The following is a 19607-nucleotide window of genomic DNA, read 5'->3' as shown; positions in this document are numbered from 1 at the left end:
GCTCATACCCAGATGTGCATGGCTGTGAGTGTCGAGTTTCATTTTAGGGTGCACACATATGCATGTGTTGCGTCCATCAGTCTTCGACGGCTTCGCCCCGTTTGTTGCACCCCTATCTCTGCTCCTCCCGCTTAACTGGGCAAGATGGCTACCGCAGCATTGTCAAGCCGACTTCTCTGGCATCCCCGGAAAGGCTATGGTGCAGCAGTATGCCATTGCTCCTCCCAGGTACCTGCTAGGGTGTGCGTGCGCACGCAACCCACGTCTAAGTATGCCCAGTGGCGCGAACCTTGAGAGCGTTCCCTCATCTGTCGTCACGCCACTCAGGGTATATCTACTTCTTAAGATTGCTAGCTCATTGAGTTGGCAAAGGCTTGAATGGTCACGAACTGTTCCTGTCTGCGCTACTCTGCTGCTTCCCTGCTGCCTGCAGGAAGCTCTCCTTCTGCCCTTCGGGTTTTACTACTAACTTGGGTACCCGCTCCTCGGGGGCCCTCTGTTTTATTTTCAGGTTCCATTCAGGGAACTGGTACTCGCTCTTCGATGGCCTGCTCACCCTGTCTCAGTGCCTGTACCTACAACAACTATTTGGTGAAATTGCATCCATAACCGAGTGAGTACTCTAATATCTCATCTGTCTCATCCAAAGTAACCTTTGCTGCGGAACCTCCTGATGTCACAAGGAGAGAAGGGCTCCCTCTGCCAAGGTCCCTGAGACTACAACTCACCTCTGCCACCTGGTGGCTATCTTCAAGCTGTATAAATAAAGTGTTCAATCCTGGTGTTTTGTGTATAGAGTCTAGCCAGTGCTGTGGCTCCTCACGTGGCTCCTCCCCGTGGGCATGGTCATCTCCACAGCACCCAAGGATCCACTAAAACACAAGTGATAACAACAGATTGCTAACTCCATGTGTCCGGCTCAGCTCACAGCATTGCAGGCCATTCCAGGCCTGGCCCAGCAGATCACAAAACAGCAGACTGCGCTGGAGGGACTGACCGCTGCATTTAATTTGCTACACCAACAGATGAACTCACTTTCCACCTCAAGTAAAGAGGCTAAACCGTCAGAGGTGACGGTCAAGACGACTGTAGCTCTAGCAGCTCCTACCTGCTTCTCGGGAGATGTATGGAGATGCAGAGACATCATTAACCAGTGCTGCATGCACTTTGCATTACAACTTGGAGATTTCCCCACATCTTATGCGAAGACTACGTATATCCTATCATACTTAGATGGACGAGCCCTGTCCTGGGCATCTTTGCTGTGGGAACGTGAGGACTCAATCCATCACAACATTGAAGGATTCCTTGAACTGTTTAAATCAGTTTTTGATGGCCCTGCCCAATGTTCTGTTGCAGGATCTTCCTTGGTTCACTTAAAGCAAGGGAACAAGACCCTAGCTGACTTCACTATTGAATTCAAGACACTGGCATCTGAATTATCCTGGGACCCAAGATGCCTGAAGATGCTGTTCTTCGAAGGACTGAACACTTGCCTGAAGGATGAACTCTCAGCCAGAGAGATGCCTGAAACCTTGGCTGAACTGGTGAAACTGGCAACTAGAATCAATCGCCGGCTTCGAGATAAAGTTCAAGAAACCAAGGCTTCCAGGAGACCCTTTCTGAGTGAAGTCCGAGTCAAGACTGCATCCAGGGCTGCCCCTATGGTCCCAGAAGCCGGCGAGGAGGAACCGATGCAATTAGGCCGCAGCTACCTGACGTCAAAGGAGAGAAGAACGTGGAAGAAATTAGGGCTGTGTAAGTACTGTGGACAAACTGGGGAAGGTCCAATAAAACAAATCGGAAGGCGGTCCCACGTAGCCAAGGCAAAAACAAAAATGAGACAACCTTATACCGTGGAAAGATTTATTATTTGTTTTACAAAGCCCGACTCCGGCCGAGTTTCGCCAATTTAGGCTGCATCAGGGGATGATTGCTGATATCAAATAGAACTACAAAAGTAGATCCTTTTATCAAATTTCAATCTTAGTCGTGCATATAATTATCTCCGCTTCTCGGTTTATCAACATGTCACTCTCAAAATCGTACTGAAGAAATCAGACGGTACATTGATGCATCCAAATATTTTGTATCAAAAGCATCGGGACAAGTCCTCATTTCGCTAAAAAAAAATGAGGACTTGTCCCGATGCTTTTGATACAAAATATTTGGATGCATCAATGTACCGTCTGATTTGTTCAGTACGATTTTGAGAGTGACATGTTGATAAACTGAGAAGCGGAGATAATTATATGCACGACTAAGATTGAAATTTGATAAAAGGATCTACTTTTGTAGTTCTATTTGATATCAGCAATCATCCCCTGATGCAGCCTAAATTGGCGAAACTCGGCCGGAGTCAGGCTTTGTAAAACAAATAATAAATCTTTCCACGGTATAAGGTTGTCTCATTTTTGTTTTTGCCTGTGGACAAACTGGCCATGCTGTCCAAAATTGCCCTATATGTCCTGGAAATGGACAGACCTAAGTCCTGCGGGAAGACTCTTCTTAGGTCTCACCACTCCTTCTCCTCCGCTCTCTCTTCCTGTATCTCTCATCTGCGGTCCTCTACAGTACCAGACTCTTGCCCTAGTGGACTCAGGGGCAGGAGGCAACTTTATTCTTCAACAACTAGTGGAGCATCTTTGGATCCCCACTTCTACTTTGTCGCCTCCGCTACTTCTTTCATCCATCATGGAGAACCCTTGCCGGAAGAAGTAACACTACATACCGAACCAGTGTGTCTACGTAGCTCTCCATACGGAGACCATCTCCTTATTCATTTTAGAGAAGGCTATGCACCCCATAGTACTGGGATTACCGTGGCTACAACAGCATATGCCCCAATTTGATTGGGTCACTCTGGAACTGTCAAGTTGGGGGTCCAGATTGCCATAGGCGATGCCTGACTGAGGTTAAACCATTACCTTGCATGCCTACCACCCCAGTAATGCCGGGCTTGCCGCCTCAATACGCATCTTTTCAAGATATCTTTTCGAAAGAAGCCGCAGATATACTTCCGCCTCACAGACCCTATGACTGCGCCATTTGTCTGAAGCCAAATCGGAGCCACCCAAGAGCAGAGTGTACCCCTTGTCTGTGGCAGAGAACAAAACCATGTCTGAATACATTCAGGAGAATCTCAACAAGGGCTTCATTAGATCGTCAAATTCTCCTGCGAGCGCAGGCTTCTTCTTTGTGGGCAAAAAGGAAGGCACATTGTGTCCTTGAATAGATTACAGAGGCCTTAATGAAATAACTATTAAGGACTGTTATCCCCTGCCTCTGATTTCAGAACTTTTTGATAGACTACAAGGAGCCCAGATCTTTTCAAAACTGGATCTGAAAGGAGCATACAACCTGCTTCGCATTAAAGCTGGCGATGAATGGAAGACGGCCTTCAACACTCGAGACGGCCACTTTGAGTACTTAGTGATGCCATTCAGCCTATGCAATGCTCCATCCGTCTTTCAAAATTTAAAGAATGACATCTTCCGAGACCTCCTCTATACATGTGTTGTTATCTACTTAGATGACATCCTAATCTTCTCACAAGACATCACCACTCACCAAGAAGATGTCAAGAGAGTACTACAGAGGCTTTGTGAGAGCCATCTCTATGTCAAGCTATCTAAATGTGAATTTCATAAGGAATCAGTGCCTTTCCTAGGCTACATTGTCTCCAAAGAAGGTTTTCAAATGGACCCACAGAAGCTGGAGAGAATAAAGAAATGGGCACAACCCACCGGGGTAAAGGCTCTCAGATGCTTCTTAGGGTTTACCAACTATTATAGGACCTTCATCAAGAATTATTCCACACTCACAGTACTGCTGACAGCTATGACACGAAAAGGTGCTAATGTGGCTAATTGGTCTCCCGAAGTGATTGCTGCATTCCAAAAGCTGAAGGATGCCTTCTTGATCAAGCCATGCCTTTGACATCCAGACCTCTCAAAACCTTTCATCGTAGAGGTCGACACCTCAGACCTTGGTGTAGGGGCAGTACTAAGCCAGGCTGGCAATTCTAAGGTCCCACATCAATGCTCATTTTTCTCCCGTTGCTTTTCTCCTGCTGAGAGAAATTACCGAGTTGGAGACAAGGAACTTCTGGCTATAAAGATGGCATTTGAGGAATGGCACTCTTGGCTCGAAGGAGCGCAACATCAAGTAACAGTCTTCACAGACCATAAGAACTTGGAGTATCTCCGCCACGCACAGTGCCTAAACCATAGACAAGCAAGATGGTTGCTGTTTTTCAACAGATTCATTTTCGTGCTCAAGTATTCTCCAGGAGACAAGAATATCAGAGCTGATGCGCTTTCATGCTCCTTCCTTTCCGAGGACGTACCCGAAGAGCTGCAACACATCATTGACCCCAAGAAGGTCATATTGGCAGTTACCCATACGGTGCCTGCAGGAAAGACGATCATACACAAGAACCTCAAGAAAAAACTATTGGCTTGGGCCCACGACTCCAAACTCTCAGGACACCCTGGGCAACAAAGGACGTTGTCTAAACTGCAAACCTTTTATCGGTGGCCCATCATGAGAGGACACATTTGCCTACGTCACTTCCTATGCAAACTGCGCTAAACAGAAGATGCCACCAGGACATCCATGGGGTCCCCTCACTATGTCACAGGACCATCGGTTCCTGTGACATAGTGAGGGCAAAGGCGATCGGTGCCATTTTGAGTACTGGCATCGGACGGCTGGCGTGCAGGAGGTTGCTCCCGGACCCCCGCTGGACTTTTGGCAAGTCTTGTGGGGGTCAGGAGGCCCCCCCAAGCTGGCCAAAAGTCCCTGGGGTCCAACGGGGGTCCTGGAGTGACCTCCTGCGTGCCGGCCGTCCGATGCCAGTACTCAAAATGGCGCCGATAGCCTTTGCCCATACTATGTCACAGGGGCTACCGGTGCCATTGGTCAGCCTCTGTCACATGGTAGGAGCACAAGATGGCGCCAATGACCAGGTGACAGGGGCTGACCAATGGCACCAGTAGCCCCTGTGACAAAGGCTATGGGCGCCATGATGAAACATGGCGCCTATAGCCATGTTTCATCATGGCTATAGGCGCCATGGACCACCATGGCTGGACCACCAGGGAGTTTTGGTAAGTCTTGGGGGGGTCAGGAGGGTGGGGGGTTGTAGTTAATTTTAATTTTAGCTGGGACACGAATAGAAATCGCTGTATTAACGCATCGGGGCGCCATATGGCCGAATGCAACGTATCTGCTCCCTGACGAATCCGAATCACGAATGTAACATATGGCGTCCCTCTGAACATCCCTACCAGGAGGCCCATAGGCCATAGAGCAAGGCAGAAGGCTCGCAAGACAAGGCAAGAAACAGATGGCTAAAGCAGGGAGCCCAAAAGAACCCAATGCCAAAGCACCGAGGCATGGGCTGAGTGGGGTTAAATAATGAGTTCTGGATATGGGACAGATAGGCAAGGAAGGCCGGGCCAGCCAGGGGAGAGTCTCATGGGGGGCCTCTGGTTGTGAGGAGGCTGCACAGCAGCCAGAATTGTAACAATATGAATAAGTATTTTGTGAAAAATCATTAGCAATGATGTCAAATTTTCATTTTCTACAAATGTACTCAATTTTCAACAATATTTGTTTTAAGCAAAATTGTTATGTCAGTATTTTGTGTTGGTGTTATCAGCAATATCCACCTTAAAATAAAGTTGTTATACTATAAATGTAAATTTCAGTTTATTTAGTAGCTGAGAAAATTGAAAAATATGGGAGTAATATTGCACTAACTCGCATATATTTCCAATCACATGTACATGGTAAAGGAATGTCCCTAAAAACCCTTATTAACCTGTGCAGGACAGGCATCTAGCCTGATCCACCTTAAAAGCCAGCGAGGAAGGTAGCTCTGTGGGTAGGACTCTGGTGAGCAGTAATATGGGCGTAGGCTCAGAGGGGAATAGACAGGCCCCGAGTCTCCGGGAGAAAGCAGTTCCTGATAAATCTCTGTCTTGAAGTTAATGCTATGTGAATTATACTGCAGGTTACAAGTTGTGAATACTGTTCCTGTTATAAATAAAGCTGGAATCTTTAAGAAAGAAGACTAGAATCAGTGTGTTTTAAGTCTCCAGCCTAAAGTTTACTCGGCTATCCAACAACGCCTAGGTTACCCCAGTTTTCAAAGGAAAACTACATGCATACTTACCATTAGCATATTATCCCACAACAACAACCCACATATATTGTATTTACACCTACTAATTAATGCACAAAATTACTTTGACAAAATTTGCATGCATACTTTTCAAAACACTAAAGTAATCATGAAATGGCACACCCCTCCACAATCCCTCCCCGAGTACACCTCCACTCATTCTGGGTAAACTCATGCACATACAGGTTATATGTGTGTATGTGTGCCCACATATGAGTGTGATAATTTCATAAAATCTATGTGCAACATGTAGTATTTTCCATGAAATTCCTAACATTTCTGGTGTCCATATTTAGTCATTTAGATAGCTAACTTGTGAGTTATGAATTTAAATAGCTAGTTTTGAATATTCCCCTTTTTTATCTGGCTAAAAGTTAGCTGAATAAGTCTTTATCTGGGTAAGAATTAGCCGAAAAAGAAAGGAGTATTTGGGGGGTGTTCCGGAGAGAGGCAGAGTTAGGTGAATAACTCACCTAACTCTGATATTAAGAGTTAATTGGATACGTTTTTTTCCCTAAATCTACACATGCCCGAGAGCAGGTCTAAAGTTATCTGGCAGGTGTTCCCCAGATAACTCTAGACATAACTGGCTATATTCAAAAGAATATATCCGGTTAAGTAATGAGAGAAAAAATTAGATGTGGGCCTGCTGGGCCTAACATGACCCCTCTTCTTTTTCTCACCCGAGGATTAAATACTTGGCCCTGTGGGTCAGGCCTGCAGCCCCCACCCTTGATCTCCCTCCACTGAAGAAATTTAGCATTTTCAGCACCAGGACCAGTCTCTTCTCCTTCCCTCCCTTCTCCTGCTATTGGGTCGGGTGAAATTCTCAAAAATGGGTAAGTTCAAGAAGCCCCCAAATCATCCCACATCTCCCCACTTCAATCCATACCCTCCCTTTCTCCCGGTAACTTCCAATCTGTTTAGTCTTCAGCCCAGATCGTAGTTGTGAAATTTGGGGAAAAAAGGAGATAAAAGGGTGAGGGAGGGCAAGAGAGACATAGGAGCATATTAGTCTATTGGGTTCCCCCAGTGGTCTAATCTTTCTAGTCATGTAATTCCTCAGCCTCCTAGCTGCTAGGGTTGATGCGAACCAAAGAACAATTTGGTGGGGCTGTGGTGGAGCACATCCCACTGTGACCCAAAAACAGGCCTATGGCATTGCGGTAGAGCCCATCTGTCATGGCCCAAATAATAGCTTATCAAGGCCACACTGGAGCCATTCCCACCATGGCCATAAGAGTGGATGGTGAGGCCATGGAAGAGCCTACCCATCACAGCCTTAAGAAAAGCTCAAGGAAGCTGTAGTGGAACCCATCCCACTAAAACACGAAAAAAGGCCTGTGAAGTGCGTACTCTGCCCCCAAGGAACAGATGAAAGGGGGAGATAGAGCATGTGTGTTTGTGTGTATGAGAAAGGGATTTGGTATGTGTATGTGAGAAAGAGAGTCTGCATATGCTTGAAAGTGCCTACATATGTATCTGAGAAAGAGAGAGAGCCTGCATCTGTATATGAGAGAGTGAACTTGCATATATATGAGACATGCTTGTGTATGTGATAGAGATCCTGTGTATATATGAGACAATCTTCATGTATATGGGAAGAGAGAGAGCCTGCATGTGCATGAAAGAGTTTGCATGTTTATGTGTGAGAGAGGGACAGTCTGCATGTGTATGTGCAAGGTAAAGCCTACATGTATGAGAGAGTCTGCATGTGAATGTGTGAGAGACAGAGAGAGTATGCATGTGAGGAATAGAGTAAGCCAGCATGTATATGAGATACCTTGCAGATGATCTACCCTATTGTGTTCCTTATCCCTTACCCTAAGTTATTTCTATATGCTCTCAGATCTTCTGCCAGCTAATCTCTGGCATCATGAAAGACCCTACTATTTAAATGTTGCTTTGATCCCTGTTCCATTGCTCCAAGTTATTTATTCCTTGTTAAATGTAAAAGCATTCTTACATGCTAGATATTGTTTATATTGTAAACCGAAGTGATATGTAATTTCTTACATGAATATCGGTATATAAAAGTGTTAAATAATAATAATACCCTGCATGTGAATGTGTGAGAGAGAGAGAGAGAGAGAGAATGCCTATATACATGTATGAGAGAGACTGTGAGCCTACATATTTATTTATTTATTTATCACGTTTTATATACCGTCGTTCGGTTTCGCCATGTATAAGAGACCCTGCATGTGTATGTGAGAGAAAGAGAGCCTGCAATTATATGAGAGGGATAGTGATTCTGCATGTGTATGAGAGAGCTTGCCATTTAAATGTGAGAGAGCCACAAGTTTATGTGTGTGAGAGAGAACGCTTATGTATGTATATGCGAGAGAGAGCGCACCTACGTATGTATGAGAGACCCTGCATGTGTATGTGAGAGAGAGCCTGCATGTGTGTGAGAGTCTGCATGTGTATCGGAGAGAGAGAGAGAGAGACCCTGCATGTATATGAGATAGTTTGCATGTCTATATGAGAGAGAGCCTGCACATGTATATGAGAGTCTGCATGTGTATGTGAGAGTTTGCATGTGTATGGGAATGTGAGAGAGCCTGCATGTGTGTGAGACTGCATAAGCATGAGAAAGCCTGTATGTAACAGCCTGCATATTTATGTGAGTGAGAAAGCCTGTGTGTGCTTGAGAGCTTGTATGAGAGAGATAGAGAGAATTTAAGGGTGTGATAGGGGATAAATATTTTGCTTTTAATTTGTTTTTGGGGGACCATGAATTTCATTTCATGTAATGTTTATTTCATTTCTTCAGTTTTTAAAAAATGAAATAAATATTAAAAAAAAAATTCCTCCAAAAATAAAAAAAAAGAAAAAAAAGAAATGGGGCCTCCCAGGGCCTCCAATCTATCCCTCCCACTTGGAAAAATGTTTGGGCTAGAATCCTCCCCAGTTCTCACTTACCCGGTCTGGGGTGATCTGCAGATGAGGCCTAAGTCCCAGCCCAAGCTGAGGCTTCAGCCTTGGTCTTGCGTAGGATTAGGCCACAGTATGTCATCATGAACTCAGTATAAGTTCTGTGCAAGGCCCAGTATTGGAGGCCAGAACCCAATGCCTGGGTCTCAGCCTAGGCTAGCGACCAGGTCCAGCCCCAGGCCTAATATTTCACCCCAACTAGAAAGCCAAGTCTTGATGCTAAGGCCTTGGCCTGGACCCAGGTCCAATACCAGAGTGCAGCCCAGGGGACAGGTCCAATGCCAGGGCCTCAGACTAGACCTAGGCCCAATACTGGGGCCCGGCCTAGGGTCCTAATGCCTGGGCCTTGTCCTAGGCATCCAGCCAACATGTGGAGTCTTCTGCTGCTCTGATGGAGCAGTAAGGTACAAAACAAAAAAATTCTAATACTTAGGTAGGGGTTTGGGGCCAGGAGAAAAGGTAGAAAGGTTAGATAGGGATATAGGGAACTGGGGAAGCCCTACTCATATCATGGCATGTCGCTTTTTAAAATCCCCCCCCATGCACATGTGAGTCACAGGCCACCTGCACATATATGCGTGCAGATTTTAAAATCTAGTGCATGAACTGATATAGTATTTTATAACATGCGAGCATCAACTCGTGCATGTTATAAAATCTGTGCATTCATGTACATATGCCAGGAACTGCGCACACATGGATGTATGCACAAGGGTCTTAAAATCGACCCCTAAGATACTATGGAATACAGTGTTCAAAATGGAGGACACTTCAGAAAACAATTCCCTCAAAAGTGCATCATTTAAAAATACAAATCAGTCCCATGATTATCCCAGAAACCAAAATGATTGGGTACAGAACATCTCTATCCCTACCAAAACTATTTAATTGATATAAGGCACATTTCTCAATAATTTTCAATAAACTAGGGAGAATAGATACAGGTCTATAATTACTTAGCAACATCTGCTGTTGCAGTCTTAAACACAGACCTAATGCTAGTAACTATTAAGTATAAGTAGGATGGTAGCTGGCCCTTCTGAAAGGAGGTGTTAACAGTGTTAGCAAATAACACCACACAAGTGCACTTTAACAACCTAACAAAAATGAACAAGTATCTAGTGAACAGTCCTCTAGTTTAATGTCAGAGAGAACAGAGATTATTTCTTGCTCAATTACTGGGTGAAATAAAGAAAAGTTTGCTATTTGCACACTTTCTCCCCAGTAATGTGAAGCCTCTAGCCTCTCTTGATCACTGTACTTCCTTATTTTTGTTTTAGGGGAATCTATTTTCTCAATAAAGTGGTAAGCATCAGCAATAACTTATCTATCACAATCTCCTCCTTGCATCATTAGAGGGTGCTTCTCCTGGCTCTGAGGTTGAAGTTAAGAGTGGACTGTGAGGGGAAAAGGGCAGAGGCATCACTCATGCTGTCAAACTGTATTCTCTGCTCTTCCAGGTGGTTGCTCTCAACACTGTTAGTATCATACTATCATCTATCTCCCCACCTTTTTACTGGAGGCACTCAATTTTTTATATCATCTGATTCAGGGAATCTGAGACATGATTCTTCCTCGTAATCAGTTTTTGAAAATACTGCCTCCATTACCTCAGAAACAATACTCATAGAGGAGCATGCTGCTGATTTTGAGTGTTGCATATCTGCTAACCCTGTCCTTACCACTGCTCTGCTAATGCCAGCCCACAATGGCACTGTTGCCTTTTGTCATAAGAACATAACATAAGAACATAAGAATTGTCATACTGGGTCAGACCAAGGGTCCACAAACCCAGTATCCTGTTTCCAACAGTGACTGATCTTGGTCATTAGTACCTAGTAAGATCCCAAACAGTAAATAAATCCCATGCTGATATCACACAGTGATAGGGTTACAAACTAACTCCAGATTTTCATGACAGGTTTATCCAATTCTGGTTTTACCCCACTGCATTACAGGATTTGTATTTCTGACTTCCTTATACATTTCTTAAGCAAACAAAAAGTACAAGGTCTAGCATGCAGCAGGGTACAACCAGGACTTCATAAACCTGTCCTGAAAATCTGGAGCTACTTAGCAACCCTACACCATGATAAGCAATGGATATTCCCTTAGACAGCCTGATTAATAATAGTTTATGGACTTCTCCTCCAGGAATGTGTCCAAAACTTTTTAAAACTTAGCTACACTAACTGCTTTATCCATATCCTCTGGCAATGAATTTCAGAGCTTAATTGCACAAATAATTTTCTCCAATTTGTTTTGCATATGCTACTTACTATCTTCATGATGTGTCTACTAGCCTTTGTGGACTCCATATTCAGCTGCCTAACTAGTGCTGTATATTCAGAGGTGCAGCCAAACCATTGAATATACCAGCTATCTTAAAGTTAGTCAGATACGTTTATCTGACTAACTTTAGGAAGATGAAAGTTAGTTGGATAAGTTAGCTGGCTATCTCTGAATATCGAAGTTGACCAGATAACTTATCCAGATAACTCAGCAACTCCCGGGAATATCTCTGGACTGCTCTTGGAATACCTCTCATTTATCTAGCCAAATTATAACTGGACAAATAATTATCCAGCTAGAATTTAGTTGGATAAGTAGACACATTTTCATTTAGCTGGATAACTTCTTAGATATCCAGCTAAATGAATTTGAATATGGGCCACTGCATTTTTTGAAAGAGTACCGTAAATAACCTATTCTATTCCACTCAAGATTTTAAAGACTTATTATATATCTTCTCAGCCATCTTTTAACCAAGCTGACCAGTCTTAACCTCTTTAGATAATATTCCTCATAGGAAAGCTGTCCCGTCTCCTTTATCATTTTGGTCACTCATGGAGTGATAGAGAGGCATTATGACATTTGCCACTTTACTTTCAATTCCTTTCCTAATAATATCTAACATTCATTTTGTTATTGTGATTGCCACCAGACACTGAACCAAGGATTTCAAAGTGTTGTCCACTATGATGTCCAGATCCTTTTCATGGTTGATAACTCATAATATTGAACCTAACATTATGTAATTACTTTTTCCCATGTGCATCACTTTGCACTTGTCCACATTAAATTTCACCTGCCATTAGAATACCCAATCTTACAGCATTGCAAGGTCCTCCTACAAATTTTCACAATCCTCTTATGGTTTAACAATTCTGAATAATTTTGTGTCATCTGAAGATTTGATCACTTCACTCATCATCATTCACTTTTCCAGATCATATATAAATATATAAAAATACACCAGTTCCAGTACATATCCCTGAGGTTCTCCACTGTTTAACTTTCTTCACTGAGAGAACTGATCATTTAGTCCTACTCTGATTCTTAACTTTAAACCAGTTTGCAATCCACAATAGGGCATTGCCTCCTATCCTGTGATTTTATAAATTTTCATATGGCACACTGTAAGAAGCCTTCTGAAAATCCAAATATACTACATCCACTGTCTCACCATTATCCACATGTTTATTAACCCCTTCAACAAAATTAGCAGATTGGTATGCAATATTTCCCTTTTGCAAATCCATGCTGGCTGTGTCCCATTAAATCGTGTCTTTCTATATTTTCTGTGATGTTTTTTCTTTAGAATACTTTCCATGATTTTTCTCAGCACTGAAGTCAGACTCCATGGTCTATAGTTTTGTGGATCATCTTTGGAGGCCTTTTTAAAGATTGGCAACCCTCCAAACTTCAATTACAATGGACGATCCCAATAGATTAAAAATTACTAGTAACAGATCTGCAATACATTTTTTTAGTCCTTTCAGAAATCTGGGGTGTATCTGGTCTAGCTGCCTTATTACACCTTCCAGCATCACTGTGATTTGTTGCCATTGAATATAGCTTCCAGCATGGGAATTTTTCCAACATTCTCTTCAGTAAACACAAAGCAAAGAATTCCTTCAGTATTTCCACAATGGCCTTATCTTCCCTTACTGCTCCTTTAACCCCCTCAATCATCTAATAATCCAACTGACTCCCTCACAGGGTTTCTGTTTTGGATATATTTTAAAATGTGTTTTTTTATGAGTTTTTGCTTCAAGACCAGCTTCTTTTATTCCACTTTATCAATGTTTTATGTCTAATGTGCATTTCCCTATTTTCTTCAGATGAAACCTTTTTCCAATTTTTGAAAGAAGTCTTTTGGCTGAAATAGCCTCTTTCATCTCACCATTTTACCATGCTGATAGTCATTTGGCCTTCCATCCACTTTTTGTAATTTGTGAAATAAATCTGGAATGTGCTTCCAAGATGTTATTTTTAAACAGTGACCACACTTGATTTAAACTCTTAACCTTTCTACCTGCACCTTTCAGTCTTTTTCTATTTTCCTCATTTTATCAAAATTTCCCTTTTGAAAGTTTAATGCTAGAGCTGTAGATTTACTAGATGACCTCCCTCCAGTCATTAAGTCAAATTTGATGGTACTATGATCACTCTTGCCAAGAAATCCCAGTACCACTAGTATTACCTCTTGTGTTCCATTAAGAATTAGGTCTAAAATAGCTCCCCCACTTGTCATTTCATAGATCAGATGCTCCATGAAGTAATCATTTATTTCAACTAGAAACTTTACTTTCCTAGCATGTCCTGATTTTACATTTACCCAGGCAATACTGGGGTAATTGAAATCTCCCATTATTACTGTGCTGCCAAATGTATCTTTCCTAATTTTTGTTAGCATTTCATCAGCCATCTGTTCATTTTGACCAGTAAATAGCACCACCACTTAGATTCTTCCCTATCACACATGGAATTTCTATCCATAAAGATTGCACTGTGCATTTAGTCTTCTACAGGATCTATATCCTTTGGATTCTTTGTTATCCCTAACATAAAGCTCCCACCCTCCAAGCTGATCCACCCTATCACTGTAATATAATTTGTACCCTGGTATCTTCCTTTCTCTGAGATCCAATTATGTCTACCTCTTCATTCACTGCTATACATGCTCTCCCATCTTAATTTATAGACTTCTGGCATTAGCATATAGACATTTCAGACTATGGTTTTTTTGTTGGTATTAATAATCTGCTTGTCTGTTGACAGGGGTAATTCATAATTTTTTTTTAACTCAGATGGTTCTTTACTTATAGACACATGGGCTTGTTTTCTTTTTATTGGAATTCTCTCAGAATGCCTTAACTCTTCTGTTATTTTAGTATCCTTCGAAGATACCTCCCTCTGTACCATGTGCTGCTGAACAACTGTCAGCTTTCCCCATGTTCCAATGTAAAAGCAATTCTATCTCCTTTTTGAAGGTTAGCGCCAGCAGCAAGGTTTTACTCTGGTTAAGGAAGAGCTCAGTTTTTTGGAACAGACACCCCCCCTTTCCAAAAATTTTGCCTAGTTCCTTTCTTCAAAGCAAAAGGGAGAAGAATAGGTGGGGGTAGCCCATGGTCTCTCAATTTTAATTTCTTATGGCTTGATCCAGCTTCCACTCCTGGCTTTCTGTGGCTATAAAGGTTTAGGGGCAGGATTCAATTTTTCTCACTGCTACTATTGCTTGTGCTTATGATGGGCTGGGCTGGCACTGCAGGAACACTCACTCTTTTTTCCCGGTCATTCTTCTCTGTACTATAATTCCCTCCTCTACTCTTTTCTTTGTAATGGTATGATGGAATTGGAAGTGGCTACTTGGTTTTGATGTCACAATATAGTTTACTAATATACTGTACCACTCACCAGTACCACTATAATACTGTGTGAGTCTATCATATCCACTCAATCAAGCTGACACAGTTCACTTTAATGCTTATCAAGCTCTGCCAAGCAGGGTTAACAGCTTGTCAGTGGCACAAACTTTATTCTGTCTGTCTGTCTCTCTCTCTTTACACACACACACACACACACACACACATACATACATACACACATATAGAGTGTGTGCATTGCTGAATGACTCCTTTTGCAGAGACAAACAAAAAGTCAAACAGAGAAAAAACTAAAAAGTCTGGAAAGTCTGCTCTTCTGGTCTCTCACTACAGTCTACATTCTAAGCAATGCATTGTGCAGAGTTAGACAGATTAAAAAAAAAAAGTCACTGCTCTTCACTGCATCTCTGTCACTTCTGTCCTGCCCTAGTGAAAAGACACAATGCAGCACCTATGTCTATCTCTATAGTTAAAACACTTTTCTGCAGTTGTGAATATAACGAAAAGCCTTTTGCCAATCTCAGTGTGAATTTATTATTGTGAGCCTCTTAGAGTTTGAGATAATGTGGCATGTAAGTGAATTAAAATAAATTAAATAAATATACGCATTCTTCTTTTAATCAAGAACATTTGTTTTCACTCTAATAGAACTTTTAAAATGGCAACCTTTCCCTGTGAAATCTATCAGAAAAAATTGAATGTATTTGTACATGCTCAAACCTTTTAGTGGGGAAAATATCAACATCACTAGATCTAGGTATCAACTATTGGCTAGCTATAAAAATTCTTCACCTTGATTGGTTCTTAGTCTTGTCTACTTGCCTACTTCTCCCGCCCCAGCTCCATTGAGACTTTTATCTCATATGCATTGCTTGGTTGCTATAGTTACCTTCAGACAAAATCCATCAGTCCACTGTAGCATTTGTACATGGACCATGGACTTGAATGGAAAACAAACAACTTAAATGACATTTTTTATTTATATTCTTGGGCAGCTACTATTCATTTCAGGGAGCCACAAAGTAAACACATGTTCTCATTCTTTGCATTTTACCCATTTATTTCAAACAAATGCACATCCCTATTCACTATTTACTTGGAACACATGCAACATAAACTAAGATTTCTAAAAAGCATTGGACTGCAGACACAGCTAATCTCAAGGCCAGAGGCTTACAGTCATGGTCTTTGAGGATCACAAATAGACCAGATGTTCAAGATATCCACAACTAATTTTCATTGAGCATATTTGGATACATTTGATGCAAGATCCTAGTTAATCTGCATTGCTTGGTGATCTTTAATAACAGACTTCTTTTTATTATTTAAGTACAAGAATTATACACCTCTGATCTAGGCAATAAAGCTGGCTAGTAGAACAAAACAGCTCCGCGTATAAAAGAAGTTTAGGAAAGGGTTACTTCTTTACTGTTTGGTTTTTGACAAACACTTCCTTATGACTTTATATTATCTCCTGCAATAGAAAACCATCTGCCTATATATCAAGAGTAAAGACAATTTCTAGTATTTATTTTGCTTTTAGCAGAACACTGGGTTGACAACAAATCTATTTACTTTATATTTCTCTGGTTTTCTCTTCTTCCATTTGGCAATTTTTGAAAAGGTGACCTTAAGACTAGAATACAACAACCCTTATCATTGTCAAATGTTTTCTGAAAAGTAATTACCTCTGTTTTTGATATTTGGGATTCCTTCTTCAGCTACTTACTGCCTCCTTTGACATCCAAATGGACTAAACATGCTTTTTCTCACTACTTATATATTAACTTATTTTGCTTTTGTCAGTTCTGGAAATTAGATATGGTCTCTACAATCTGGGACAGAGTTAGCATGGAAGATTTGTATTACCTATATACTAAGCTACTCAAAGACTATATCATCTGTTTTGTCTGCAGTTTATTTCTACTTGACATTATTTAACCTATTTTTGTTTGCCAGCCTTCTCTCAGCTGTTCTTTGTGTTTCTGACCAATCTCCATAATTGATCATGCACCAGAGAAAAGCTCCAATAAAATGATTTGTTTAACTTTAAATCCATTTTTTATTATGGTGCCAAATACAGCACAATATTGATTTTCTTTATAGGAATCTTTGTGAAACAAAACTAATTGACTTGCTGATCAGCTGATTAGATAGTTAAAACAAGATTTCTCAGTGTGGAAATCTGTTCTTTTCCAGTGCTCCACTACTGTCTGCTTTGTTCCAGCCTGTATTGTTTTAAAGGAGGGTTTTTGGTTTTGATGACTCCCTTCTATGAAGGACAAAAGGATCATTTGTCAAACAGAACTCCTGTCTTGTGAAATGCAAAGTTCTTAGGACCCAGATTTCTGTTTTAGCAGAAAGATTGCCAAAGCAATCCAAGTTGCTTGGCCACTGTTCAATGCTTCTCATCCATCAGGACACTAATGATATCACTACATGTGACACTGAGCAGAATAAATATAACTATGTGAGATTGGAAGAGTGTATAAAAAAAGTGAAGGGTGGATATGTTATCTCCTATCCTTCTGTCAATATTAAGGGCATGGCATGACAAAATATAGCTTTTTTTTTCAGGCTCCCATCAGGTTATAATCACAGGCTTGGGTTCCTGAATCCTAGGCCTGGGGTATGTGGTTTCTGCATTCAGATTTATATGAAGGCCTTAGCTCTATGGTACCGGTCTGAGCTGGAAATCTATGCAGAATTTTCAACAAGCTGAGGCCAAGTGTTTTTCACAGTATCCACAGAGGTATTTAGACAGGACCACAAGGTGGTAGTGGAAGATGTAGAACACAGGAGAAATCCAGAGATAAGAAGTCTAAATATAGGAACAGGAAGTTTGGGTTCTGTGGTGAATAGGCCTAGTTACTGGGGACACTTCCTTCTTTCCAGTAACCACTTTTTAGTAATCTTCTTAACAATCCATGCCTGTATTCTAAATTATCTAGATAAGTTAGCCCCACACTGGAATTCTCCTAGAACACCTCCAATTTATCTGGGCAAGTTTTGTCTGGCTAAAATCTTACCTGGATAAGTCAGCAGTGATTTCTGTCGCAGGTTCAAACCCATGTTTTGTTTGGCTGAGTCCAAACTTAGATCTAGATGCACTAAGCCAAGATATTTCTTTACAGGAGGGGGTCCCACTATCACAGAGGTGGGGATCTCACCAGGATAGTCCTCCCCCAGATAGCAGCTGTATCGTTATGTTGTTTTGTCTCATCGTGAAGCAGCACGGTGTAAAACAATGCAGCATAAGTACTTAGGTATGATGGCAGCCCCAACCTCACAAGACCGCCATTGCCTTAAAGGGCCATGCCCTCAAAAAACCCTGGATAAAAAAAAAAGAAAATATTGGAGGATGGGATCAAAGCTAACTCCATGCTTACCACAGGGCCACCAGTTGAGGTGACCCTGACATGCCAAGTATATAAAAAAAATGCCTTGTTCAAGTGGCGACAATGCTCCCCCACCCTGTCAAAAATAAATAAAGTGTGACTCCCCCATCCTTTCAAATCTATAATGTCCTGACATGGTCCCTCCCTTCCCCCAACCCCACCAATGATAAAAAACAATTTGTTGGGATATAGGGTTCCCCCAAATCTTCCCCCTCACCTCCAATCCCCCAAGTCTTATAGAACCTCATTGGTTTCTAGTAGAAAACCAACCCCCAGCCCCAAATGCCCCCAACACCACCCCCCCCTGCACTCCCTAACATTAAAATAGCAAATAGGCTCCAGCATTGGATCCTGAGGTGCTCCCTTGCCTTAGGACAGGTCAGCACCATTTTTCAAAATGTTGCTGACCTGACTTTGCCCCATGTGGTTAGGTTCCAGTGCCCAGACCTTGCTCTAGTCATATGACTGGGGCAAGGTCAGGTCAGCATCATATTGAATAATGGACCAACTGGGCCCAAGACTAGGGCTGCCCCGGGCCCCAATGCTGAAGCGTATTTGCTATTTTGAGGTTAGGGGTTTGTGGGAGGGGCTTCATGGTGTTTAAAGGGTAGGGATGTTGTTTTTCCACTAGAAAATAATGAGGTTTTGTAAAACTTGGGGTATCAGAGAGAGGGAATATTTTTGGGGACCCTATACCCTAATAAATCATTTTTTATCGTTGGAGAAGGGTAGGAGGAAGGGAGGAACTATGCCAGAACATTATATATTTAAAAGTGAGGTGGGGAGTCACATTTTATGGATTTTTGCAGGGTTAAGGGGACCATTGTTGCTGCACTAACAAGACATTTCTTTTTTTTTTTTAACTTGGCATGTCAGGGCTGCCTCAAGTGCTAGCCCTATGGTGAACAGGGGACCAGCTTTGCCCCCCCCCCCCCCCCCCCCCCCCACACACACACTTTAATATTTTGATCCATTTTTTGGGGGGAGGGCATCTGTTTCTATTTTTAACAATTTTTAAAACGTTTTAATACATGTCCCTTTAAATCGTAATGTGCATCCTTGAGTCCCCTGTTAGGTTCCCAAGGCTCCTGCATTAATTAACATTTCCTCAATAGATGTTGTTACCTTACCATGGCTCTTGCAAAAACGTGATTTACAACCTGATGTTACAAACATAAGTTTAGAATACAGAAATATTAAGATATTTTTTTATATATATAATATTTCTGTATTCTAAACTTATGTTTGTAACATCAGGTTGTAAATCACTTTTTTGGGATAAGTGCAATATTATGGGGAATTTTAGGTAAATGTGTGTATGAGTGAATGAATGACAGCGTATTTTAAGGTTGGGGTAATTGTTCGTTGTTGTAGGACGTGGGAAACTGGGGAGTTTGGGTATCCACATATATT

This window comes from Rhinatrema bivittatum, chromosome 1 (assembly GCF_901001135.1).
Source record: "Rhinatrema bivittatum chromosome 1, aRhiBiv1.1, whole genome shotgun sequence".
Lineage (NCBI taxonomy): Eukaryota > Metazoa > Chordata > Amphibia > Gymnophiona > Rhinatrematidae > Rhinatrema > Rhinatrema bivittatum.
This window is presented reverse-complemented; position numbering follows the sequence as displayed.